The sequence below is a fragment of the Amblyraja radiata genome, chromosome 3 (genome assembly GCF_010909765.2).
Source record: "Amblyraja radiata isolate CabotCenter1 chromosome 3, sAmbRad1.1.pri, whole genome shotgun sequence".
Lineage (NCBI taxonomy): Eukaryota > Metazoa > Chordata > Chondrichthyes > Rajiformes > Rajidae > Amblyraja > Amblyraja radiata.
In genome coordinates, this window is record NC_045958.1 from 77,390,827 (window position 1) to 77,402,153 (window position 11,327).

Below are 11,327 nucleotides of genomic sequence, written 5' to 3' on the forward strand. Positions count from 1 at the left end.
TTGCATTCAGAAGCAGATTCGACAATGTGGGCTCCACAGCCCTTTTAGAAGAGATTTCCACTGGGTCATCACCATCTAGGTCAAGACGTTTCTCTTCATAAGATCATGTGATAGGAGTAGAATTCTGGCCATTTGGCTCGTCAAGTCTATTCCGCCATTTAGTCATGGCTGATCTATCTTTCCCTTGTAACCCCATTCTCCTGCCATCTCCCCATAACCCTGGACACCCGTACTAATCAAGATTCTATCTATCTCAGCCTCAGATAAGGTGCCCAAAATTACTCACGATGCTCCAAATGCAGACTGACCAGCGCCTTATAGAGCTTCAACAGAAGGTGGCAGATGAGAGGCTCCCAGCGAGAGGGCCTGAACATCGGGCCGCCCGTAACGGCGACTACGGGGGTGCTCGGGAGGCCCCGACCACGGGTGAACATCGGGGAACATCAGCGAGGAGGTTGACTGGACTTTGGTTCCTTCTCTCACAGTGGGGAACTTTGGTGCTGCTGTGGTGATGTTTGTGTTGTGAACTACTGTGTTCTGTGTTTTGTGTTTTTTTATTTTATTTTTTTTGTATGACTGTAAGGAAAAAATAATTTTGTTGTCTCTTCATTGAAGACAATGACAATAAATTAAATCAAATCAAACATTACATCTCTTCATTTCAGTTCTATCCCTCTTTCCCTGCAACCCATAAATGACCCCCTTGATCTACACCCTCCGGAAGTGGCGGCGCTGCACTGGCAGCAGCGGCTCACCTGCAGTCCATTTGTTTTTGCTTTTTTTGTGTTGTTTATTTCGTTTTGGCTAGTCCAGTTTTTGTTTTTTTAGTTTGTGTTTTTTGGGGGGGGGGTGAAACGGGACTTGCTGTCTCTCCCTGCGGGGGAATGCAACTTTTTTGTCTTATTCCCCTTCTCTGCCTCCGTCTGCGCTGAGGCCTAATGGCGGAGCTGGCGACCTCGAGGCTCAGGAGGCAGAGCCCGCCAGGACTCACCTTGGGCTCGCTCTCATGAGGACGGCCCGGCTCGGGGCTGGAACAGGGCTTCCGTGAGGGGCTGTGACGCTCCCGGGGGGCGGCCTGGTCCGAGGAAGGAACGGTGCTCCCGTCGGAGTGGCCGAGCTCGGGGAGGTGCGGCGCTCCCAGCCCGAGGGAGGAGCGGCGCCCATGTCGGGGCTGCCCGGCCCAGCCCGAGGGAGGAGCGGCGCCCATGTCGGGGCAGCCTGGCGCGAGGCTGAGACAGTAACGGCACTCACGTGGGGGCGATCCGGCTCGGGGCTGGAACGGTGCTCCGGTGGCTGGGATGGCGTTCTGGCGGCGCTGGCCTGAGTCCGGGGTTCGGCCGCGGGCCAGCGGCTGTGTCAGCAGGACTGGTGGACGGCAGCTTCGACCACCCCCGGGGCCGCGGTGTTTGAGCCGCGGGACTGTTTGCTACATCGCCCGGTGGGGTATCGCCTCATCGCAGAGAGAGAAGAGGAGGGAAGAGACTGCAGCCCTAAGACTTTTGCCTCCATCACAGTGAGAAGGTGCTATGTGGACTCACTGTGGTGGATGTTAATATGTGTTTATTGTTGTTTTTTTATTGTATTGTATGTATGTATGACTGCAGGCACAAAATTTCGTTCAGACTTCGGTCTGAATGACAATAAAGGAAACCCTGTAACCCTGTAAAAGGAAATATCCTCCTGGCAATCCAGCCTGTTGCAGTGTCAGAATGTTGTACATCTCATTTACATCCCCTCTCATTCTTCTAACCTTTAACGCCAGGCCAAGTTGACTCTAATCTCTCTTCACACAGGAGTACCACAGTCCTAAGATTCAATCTGATGAGCTTTTGTTGCACTCCCTTTGTGGCAAGGTTATCCTTAGGTAACGAGACCAAAATACCTTATGTGCGGACTTACTCTGGCCCAATATAATTGAAGCAAGATATCCTTGGTCCTGTGCTTAAAATCTCATTCATTTAAGGCAAAGAATTAGTGCCATTCTTCGCCGCTGGCCTGGACCTGCAATCGTGTTTACACTTTCCCCATTAAGGCACATACGATTGACAACAGCATAGAATAGATTTTCTAAGACAAAATTAAGATGCGCAAGAGAAGTAAAATATCCTGTTACACGGTGAAAAATCAGAGTAAATCCATCTGGTGTTTCCAATCTCATTTACATGGATAGATCTTATCCTCTCCCTTCATTGATGGGTAAAGGGAGGAGAGCCAAACCATGAAGGATCAAAACATATAACTTTAAATGTCAATGTTCACAAGACCATCATGTGCAGCACTTTTATTATTTTACATCATGGATCACATAGTGCATTAATAGCTTTCATATTGTTCCAGCCATTTCACAGCAGGGGCAGGTGCTGAAAGTATTTATTGCGGGGCATGACCAGAGCATTGCTGCTGTTGCATCCCTCTATGTTGCTGGATTAGTTTCTCAACTTCACTCGCTTTTCCTCCAACAACACTGGATACCTGAAAAAGCAACATTGATGAATCAGCTGGCTAAAAAAACCAAAGTACCTGTGGAAAAAGCCTTACATCAGCCTTCAAAGTGGTTACAATGTTCAATGTGGACCACCACCTGAGGTTCAAGGACCATTCTCCTCCATGTTACCTACTTCAATATTCCATCGTTATTTTATGCATCCACCCTTCCCTCTCATTCCTGATATTCTCAGCTTGTTTCCCACTCATGATCTCTCCCATGTGATGCTTCCCCCAACTCACTTCCACTGTAATCTCCACGCTGGTGCAAGGTCTTGGAGGCCTTCCTTCAAACGTTGTCATGGGCCATCATTTGCTTACATTTTCCAAAGAAATGTTTACATTTACATTTGACAATTACTGATACATTCAGCAATTTAAAAATATGTTGCCTGTACTTGTCGTTCATCTCTGGTTCTCCACAAACCTTTGACATAGTACATCCAATTCCAAAGACAAGTCCCTTGCGCAAAGTGTAGGCTGCCGATCAGGCACCATTCCTTGCGGAATGCCATTTCCAGCCTTTTTCTAATCCGAATTATCACCTTTATTTTCCCTCTCTAATTTCTGCCTGTTTGATAAAGCCTCCGATACTTGAAATTCCAAAGTGTATGATTTCTTTGCTTCATATGTCAGATGTCGTGCGTTTAATATCAGCATGCACATTATGCTTGGGTATCCTGAATGGGATCTAATCCCATTGTCTTCAGAAATCATTGTGACACAATGTTCAGCTTCACAGTAACTTGTGTGGATGTAATCTTTCAGTCCACCTGTTCCAAGCCAGCAGGTTGATCAATGTGTTAATTAGAACATAGAACAGTACAACACAGGAACAGGCCCAAGGCCCCATGTTGTTTGTGCCTCCATTCCCTACAAATTGGTGTCCATCTACAACATGACTATTGCATCTGCTTCCAAGCGCCATCACTCTCTGTGTATAATAACATGTCACGACATGTCATGGTTGCATCAGAGATCATTTTCCAATGTTTTATAGACTCTGGATCAGTTCCTGTGGACTGGTGGGTAGCTAATGTAACCTCTTGCTTTAAAAAAGGAGGGAGAGAGAAAACAGGGAATTATAGACCAGTTAACTTCCCCACTACTGATGCTTGATTTGATTATTAAAGATGTAATAGCATTGCATTTGGAAAGCAGTGACAGGATCGGTCTAAGTCAGCATGGATTTATGAAAGGGAAATCAGGCTTGACTAACCTTCAGCAATTTTTTGAGTATGTAACAAGTGAAATGGATAAGGGAGTGCCAGTGGATGTGGTGTATCTGGAGTTTCAAAAAGCCTTTGACAAAGTCCCACACAAGAGATTAGTGTGCAAAATTAGAGCACATGGTATTGGAGGTTAGGGTATTGACATGGATAGAGAACTGGTTGGCAGACAGGAAGCAGAGTTCGAATTAACGGGTCATTTTCAGAATGGCAGACAGTGACTAGTGGGGTGCTGCAAGGTTCAGTTCTGGGACCCCAGCTATTTACAATATATACTAGACCAAGTGCAGACCCATTGGGTCTGTTCCCCCAACGTGCGGTTTGGCGGGGGGGAGACGGCATGAAGCGTCACACACACTAACTACCCCTCCACCCCCGCACTCACGCTAATTACCCCCCTTGATATTATATTAATATTATTAATTTGCTCCTTTTACCCCATAACCACACTATCTACTGACGCATAGCCCCCAATTTGCAGTCACATCTAGAGAGGGGTGGGGGGGGGGGGGGGGTAGAGAGTGAGGGCAGAGAGAGAAGGGGCAGAGACAGAGAGAGAGACAGAGAGAGGGGCAAGAGGGACAGTGGGTGGAGAGGAGGAGAAGAGGGAGGGTGGGTGATGGGGGGGGGGGGGGGAAAGGTGGGGAGGAGGGGAGGAGAGAGAGAGGGTGAGAGTGAGGGAGAGAGAGAGGGAGTGCTGAGAGGTGGGTGAGGTGGGGAGCAAGGAGGGGGAGGGAGGGGAGAGGGTGGAGGGAAGAGGGTAGGGGGTGTGGAGGGGAGGGGAGGGAGGGAAGGTGGGGGAGGGGATGGAGGGGAGGTGGGAAGAGAGAGAGAGGGGGGGAGGAAAGAGGGGAGAGGGTGGGGTGGGGGGGGAGAGGGGAGGGGAGGGGGGAGGGGGGGGGGGGGGAGGGAGGGAGAGAGGGAGGGGGAGGGAGGGGGGGGGTGAGGGGGGGGGGGGTGGTAGGGAGGGAGGGAGGGGAGAGGAGGGAGAGGAGGAGAGAGGGGGAGGGGGGAGAGGAGAGGAGAGGGGGAGGAGGGGAGGAGGGGGAGAGAGGAGACGGGGGGAGGTGAGGGAGAGGAGAGAGGAGGAGAGGGAGAGGAGAGGGAGAGGAGGGGAGAGGAGAGGAGAGGGGGGGAGAGAGAGAGAGGAGAGGAGGGGGAGAGGAGAGGGAGGGAGGAGGAGGGGAGGGAGAGAGGAGGGGAGGGAGGGAGGGAGGAGAGGAGGAGGGGAGAGAGGGAGGGGGAGGGAGGCGGGAGAGGGGGGGGAGAGGAGAGAGGGGGGAGAGGAGGGGGGGGAGAGAGGGGGGAGAGGGGAGGAGGAGAGGGGAGAGGGGGGGGACGAGAGGAGAGGGGGGGGGAGAGAGGAGAGGGGGGGGAGAGAGGAGAGGGGGGGGAGAGAGGAGAGGGGGGGAGGAGAGAGGAGAGGGGGGGAGGGAGGAGAGAGAGGAGAGAGGAGAGGGGATGAGAGGAGAGGGGGAGAGAGGAGAGGAGAGGAGAGGGGGAGGAGAGGGAGAGAGGGGAGAGTGAGAGAGGAGAGAGGGGAGAGGAGAGAGGAGAGAGGGCGAGAGGAGAGGGAGAGAGAAGAGAGGAGAGAGGAGAGAGGAGAGGGGGGAGAGAGGAGGGGAGAGAGAGGAGGGGAGAGAGGAGGGGAGAGAGGAGGGGAGAGAGGAGGGGAGAGAGGAGGGGAGAGAGAGAGTGCCTTTTTACTTCAACCCAAACCCCCCCAAACAACCATTTGCAGGCAGTGATTTTTTACTTCAAACTAACCATATTTTCATTTTCAAACCACATTAAGGGTACTCACAGCTGTGTAGACATTTGTTCAGTGTCATTCAGAGCTCCATCTTTCAGAGACTGATTGAGGCACACCACTTCCTGGTTTTATAGTCCCTCCCCCTCCCTCCAGCAGGGGCAGCAGAGAGAATGGTGATTTTAAAAAAAAACATTAATATCTCTCTGATTTTTAATCGATGGGAAAACTAGTCCAGGAAGGCAGACATGGGCTCTGATTGAGGTGGTCAAAAATGACGGCCATATGTGTCGGCGTTCTCTCGGAAATCGCAGCACAGTAGGCCAAAGGCGGTCAAGATCAGACTTTTAGTAATATAGATTAACGATTTAGATTACGGAATTGTGACATCTCCAAGTTTGTAGATGACACAAAGCTAGGTGGCAGTGTGAGCTGCGAGGAAGATGCTATGAGGCTGCAGGGTGACTTGGATAGGTTGGTTGAGTGGGCAGATGCAGTATAATGTGAGGTTATCCACTTTGGTGGCAAGAACAGGAAGGCAAGAACAGGAAGGCAGATTATTATCTGAATGGTGTCAGTTAGGAAAAGGGGAGGTGCAACAAGACCTGGGTGTGGTTGTACATCATTCACTGAAAGTAGGCATGGAGGTACAGTAGGCAGCGAAGAAAGCTAATGGCATGTTGGCCTTCATAGCGAGAGGATTTGAGTATAGGAGCAAGAAAGTCCTACTGCAGTTGTATAGGGCCTTGTTGAGACCATACTTGGAGTATTGTGTGCAGTTTTGGTCTCCTAATTTGACAAAGATCATTCTTGCTCTTGTGGGAGTGCGGCATAGGTTCATCACGTTAATTACCGGGATGATGGGACTGGCATATGATGAAAGAATAGATCGACTGGATTTATATTCACAGGAATTTAGAAGGATGAGAGGATATCTGAAAGAAATGTTAAATTCTTAAGGGATTGGACAGGCTAGATGCAGAAAAAATGTTCCCGATGTTGGGGGTGTCCAGAATCAGGGGTTACAGTTTAAGAAGAAGGGGTCGGCCAATTAGGACTGAGATGAGGAAAAACTTTTTCACTCAGAGTTGTGAATCTATGGAATTCTCTGCCACAGAAGGCAGTGAAGGCCAATTAACTAGTTGTTTTCAAGAGAGTTAGATATAGCTCTGAGGACTAACGGTATCAACGGATATGGGGAGAAAGCAGGTACGGGTTACTGATTTTGGATGATAAGCCATGATCATATTGAATAGCGTAGCTGGCGAAAGTGCCGAATGGCCTACTCCTGCACCTATTTTCTATGTTTCTACGTACATCTCTTTTAAACTTTCCTTCTCTGACCTTAAAGCTGTGCCCTCTAATCCTTGACATTTCCTTCTTGGGATAAAGGTTCTGACTGTCTACCCTATTTATGATTCTCATAATTTTATGTAGTTTTTTAGGTTTCCCCTCAACTTTCTTAATGTCTCTACGTGAAAGGGAAGTGGCCAGTCTTGTAAAATTAGGAGACTATGCTTCAAATAGTGAAATATCATTGTACCTGTTTTCCGTCCTTGATATAGATGAATGTTGGTAAAGCAGTGACCTTGTATTCGTCACATAATTCCTGAAAGACATATTAATGAAATTATAGTTCACAGCACAGCAACAGGGCACTCCACCTGTCCGTCTACTACTGGTGTCGTGGCTTAGATGAACATCATCATCCAATCCCTGGTGGCCCCAAATACCATTCGATTAAAATTGTAATTGCTTTTGAAAGACCGACTTTGCTTCAATTAAATTATGGGGACGAATAACAAGCTGAAAAATTATCTTCCCTTCATCTTGCTTCATTTGGCAAATATCTGAAAGTCATGAACAACTTCTATGGTAAGTCTTTTTGCCTTTGCTCAGTAAAGGAATCCTCAAACGGAAGCTGAGAGGTAAAGGTTTAGGATAGAGTGACATGTTGATGAAATCACTCCCCATACGACCAATCTGAATCCCACCATGGCATCTGGGGCACTTGAAAGATAATTTTTAATTCAATTTTTTAAAATTAAATTGATTAAAAGATACAGCATGGAAACAGGGTCTGAAGAAGGGTCTCGACCCGAAACGTCACCCATTCCTTCTCTCCAGAGATGCTGCCTGCCCCGCTGAGTTACTCCAGCATTTTGTGTCTACCAGAATGGAAACAGGCCCATTAACTCAGTTCACACTAGCTCTGTGTTATCCCACCTTCGCATCCACACATCACACATGGGGTAATTTACAAAGGACAATTAATCTACAAACCCACCGTCTTTAGTTATGTTGGAGAAAACCAGAGCACAGGAGGAAACCCATGCAGTCACAGTGAAATCATGCAATGTCCACAGATAGTTCCCGAGGTCAGGATCGAACCCGGTTTGTCACCCGTCATTCTTTTTGAAACATGGGCATTACTGACAGGCCAGCATTAATTTTCCATCCCTAATTACCCTCAAGATTATGGTGATGTGTCATATGTAAAACTGGATCTCCCACATTGAAGAGGGCGATCCAGGTTCTGAAGCAAGTGTAATATAGTCCCAGGACAGGATAGTGTGCAACTTGGATGGGAACCAGTAAGTGGTGCACCCATGCACCTGAAGCCCTGGTCTTTCTTGGTGACGGTTGTGGAGGTGTTGACAGAGTATCCTAGATGAGTAACTGCAATGCTTTCTGTAGACAATACAGCCACTGTGGTTAATTATTTTTCAAATTCTAAATTTATTGATCACAATGACTATTAATCAAGTGAATTGTTATAAAAGCTTATCTTGTTTCAATATGAAAGGCTGCTAACCTCACTCTGTCTGATCTGTATGAGATTTCTGACCTATCAAAGTGAACAACAGTTAGTTGTGTCTTTCTTCTTCTTAGGCAGTTCCTCAGGATCAAGGGTGAATTATATTCACTCTAGGTTTGTGGGTTTGAATTGGCTAACAAGGAGAATGTGGGAACCACAGAATCTTCCACAAATGGGGCAGGCAGGCAGGCAGCAAGTACTGAGCTCTTGTGCGCTCCCTGGACATGGACTCAAGATACTCAACACCATCAGGAATGCTCCGTCCAATTATGGAGCAGAGATTCCCAGGAGTTAGTGAGGATGATTGAACTTTTTTCACAGAGGATCCATCCTTGAAACTAATTCAGATCTCAGAAGCACTTGGGAGGATAGGGACCACTGTTGCCTGTAAACCTTCAAATGTCTCTTTCCTTAATCAAGCATTGGCAGCAGTGGTAAATTTCAGTTTTTGCTGCCAAGTGATTTTGGGGATATAGAGGCAGCACATCCTTTCCATGGACTCACTGCGGATTTGCTGTGTCCTTTATACTATGGCCACTGAGTGCAATGCACCCTCTCTCAGTCTTCACTGCAAGTGTTAATGATGGCTTAGAGCTTGTCCTTGAATGCGAGCAAACACAAACTCCAATTGCATACTGTAGCTCGACTGCAGAGGTTTAAGTAAGTGTGGTTCTGGAGTATAGTTACAAGCCAAACTTTTTTCATTGAGCAGCATTGTGGCAAGACAGATTGCAAAGTGTTCGACAGCACCTGAACTCAGGATCAAACCCGGTCTTTTGGTGGCAACAGTTCTACAAGCTGCACCGTTATGATACTAAAGGAAGTTCAGTGATTTGGCCATTTATATTTTTTGTGCTGCAGGTATGAGGAGATAATAAATACTTGCATTTATATAAGCACTTGTGTCTTCAGGAGATCCGAGTGCTTTATACCCAGTGAACTACTGTGAAGTGCAGTTGCTAATGGAATACAGAAACACAGCAACCAGAATATGCATTGCAAGCTCTCATAACTAGCAACGTGAAAATTACCAAATAATCTATTTCAGTAATGTTGATTGAATGCTAAATATTGACCAAAATACCAAGAGAACATCTCTTGTCTTCTGTGCACTTGTGCCACAGAATCTTTAACACCAAGCAGGCCAATTGAATATTCAGGGTTTGGTTTTACATTTAAAAAGTATAATTCTCTCAACAGTAGATTAGAGTATTGGCATGGATTTTCTTCTAAACCACACACAGGCCTCTCGAATGGAATCTGAATTTGGAATGAAAGGTGTTACCTACAGAACCACAATATGTCTATCTATCAAAATGCAAAGACCAGGATTACACCGAACACCCAACTATGGTGTTCCCATGATTGAGACGTTCAGAATTCCTCTCTTTATTGTTCGATCCTCCAAGAATTGAGCTGCTGCAATTTGTCTTCATTTCTAATGCTTGTAGACAAAAGTGCTGGAGAAACTCAGCGGGTGAGGCAGCATCTATGTAGCGAAGGAAATAGGCAACATTTCGGGCCAAATGTTTGTGTTGCGTTTCTAAGTAAAGATGTGTTTTTGCAGGGAGTTTCCAACTTACGCCAACTTCATCCGTGTTCACTTTACAGAAAATCACATCTGTATATTTTGTAGAAAATTCCTGCGGAGAAAATAAAAATAAAATATACTCCTTATACAGCAAATAATGTTTGCCTCATTTCAATTTACATTAAAAACTTTAATTTAATAAAGCTTGAAATACTTTTTAAAGACTTAAATTCAGTCATTGACATGAATTAATCTGAAATTAAAATGCAATATTGGTTGTGATTACCCAATAGTTGTGAAAAACCATTTTGTTCACCAATGCTCGCAGGTAATGACATTGGCTTTGAATAGATGAGGCAGCTAAAGACAACATTTGTGGGTTTGGCATCATTTGCTGGCCAAACTTGCGCAAACGAATTACTCCAGCACCAGCAATTCACATCAAGTCCTTCTGCAATAGTCCAGCACATCACTCAGTTCGAGGCACCATCACCCAGTGTAAATACAGCAGGAATGCCTTTTCAGATTAAGCTCAGCACAAACCTACAACCTATAGCCTACAGCCTATAGAATTATGCAGCACATATGGAGGTTTTTGGCCCATTGAGCCTGTGCTGAGATTCAAGCAACTATTACATCAATCTCATTTTATTCTCTCCAGATTTGCATCAAATCCCCCCCGACCACCATTTATTCAAAGACTGTGAGCAACTTAGTGGCTAATTAATTTACCAATTTGCAAGTCTTTGTGCTGTGGGACACCCAGAGGAAACCTACAGGGAGAGTATGCAAACTCCACACAAATAGCACCAGAGGTTGGGAACCTGGATCACTGATAGTGTGGGGCAGCAGCTCTGCTAGCTCTGTCACGTGCCATTATTCGCTCACCTGTGCTACTGTTCTCCTTGAAGAAGGGAAGATGACAAGATAGACACCTTGTTTGGAATAAATGTTCAGAGATTCACTACCCTCCATAAATATACATTCCTACATACTTCAGTTTTTTATCCCATTCCCTTAACTTCCCACTATGTCCCCTCATTGGAGTTTCTCCCATGGGTAGAAATATTTCAACAGACTCATATAGTGATACAATATAAACAGGCCCTTCAACCCAACTTGCCCACACCAGCCAACATTAGTCCCATCAGCCCCCATTTGGTCCATATCCCGTTGGTAAGATTTTATAGTCCATTATAAACATAGAAACATAGAAAATAGGTGCAGGAGTAGGCCATTCGGCCCTTCGAGCCTGCACCGCCATTCAATATGATCATGGCTGATCATCCAACTCAGTATCCTGTACCTGCCTTCTCTCCATACCCCCTGATCCCTTTAGCCACAAGGGCCACATCTAACTCCCTCTTAAATATAGCCAATGAACTGGCCTCAACTACCTTCTGTGGCAGAGAGTTCCAGAGATTTACCACTCTCTGTGTGAAAAAAGGTTTTCTCATCTCGGTCCTAAAGGATTTCTCCTTTATCCTTAAACTGGGACCCCTTGTCCTGGACCCC

The 11,327-nt window shown here is 46.6% G+C and overlaps 2 long non-coding RNA genes across 2 annotated transcripts; one reads left to right on the top strand and one right to left on the bottom strand.

Moving 5' to 3' along the window:
- Positions 1–2,264: 2,264 nt before the first annotated feature.
- LOC116971194 lies at positions 2,265–7,070 on the bottom strand. The gene is made up of 2 exons (XR_004411432.1): positions 7,007–7,070; positions 2,265–2,472 (listed from the first exon to the last, which is right to left on the bottom strand). It is a non-coding gene; the product is annotated as an uncharacterized LOC116971194 (long non-coding RNA).
- LOC116971195 lies at positions 2,959–11,060 on the top strand. The gene is made up of 3 exons (XR_004411433.1): positions 2,959–3,057; positions 3,756–3,760; positions 11,019–11,060. It is a non-coding gene; the product is annotated as an uncharacterized LOC116971195 (long non-coding RNA).
- The last annotated feature ends 267 nt before the right edge of the window (positions 11,061–11,327 follow it).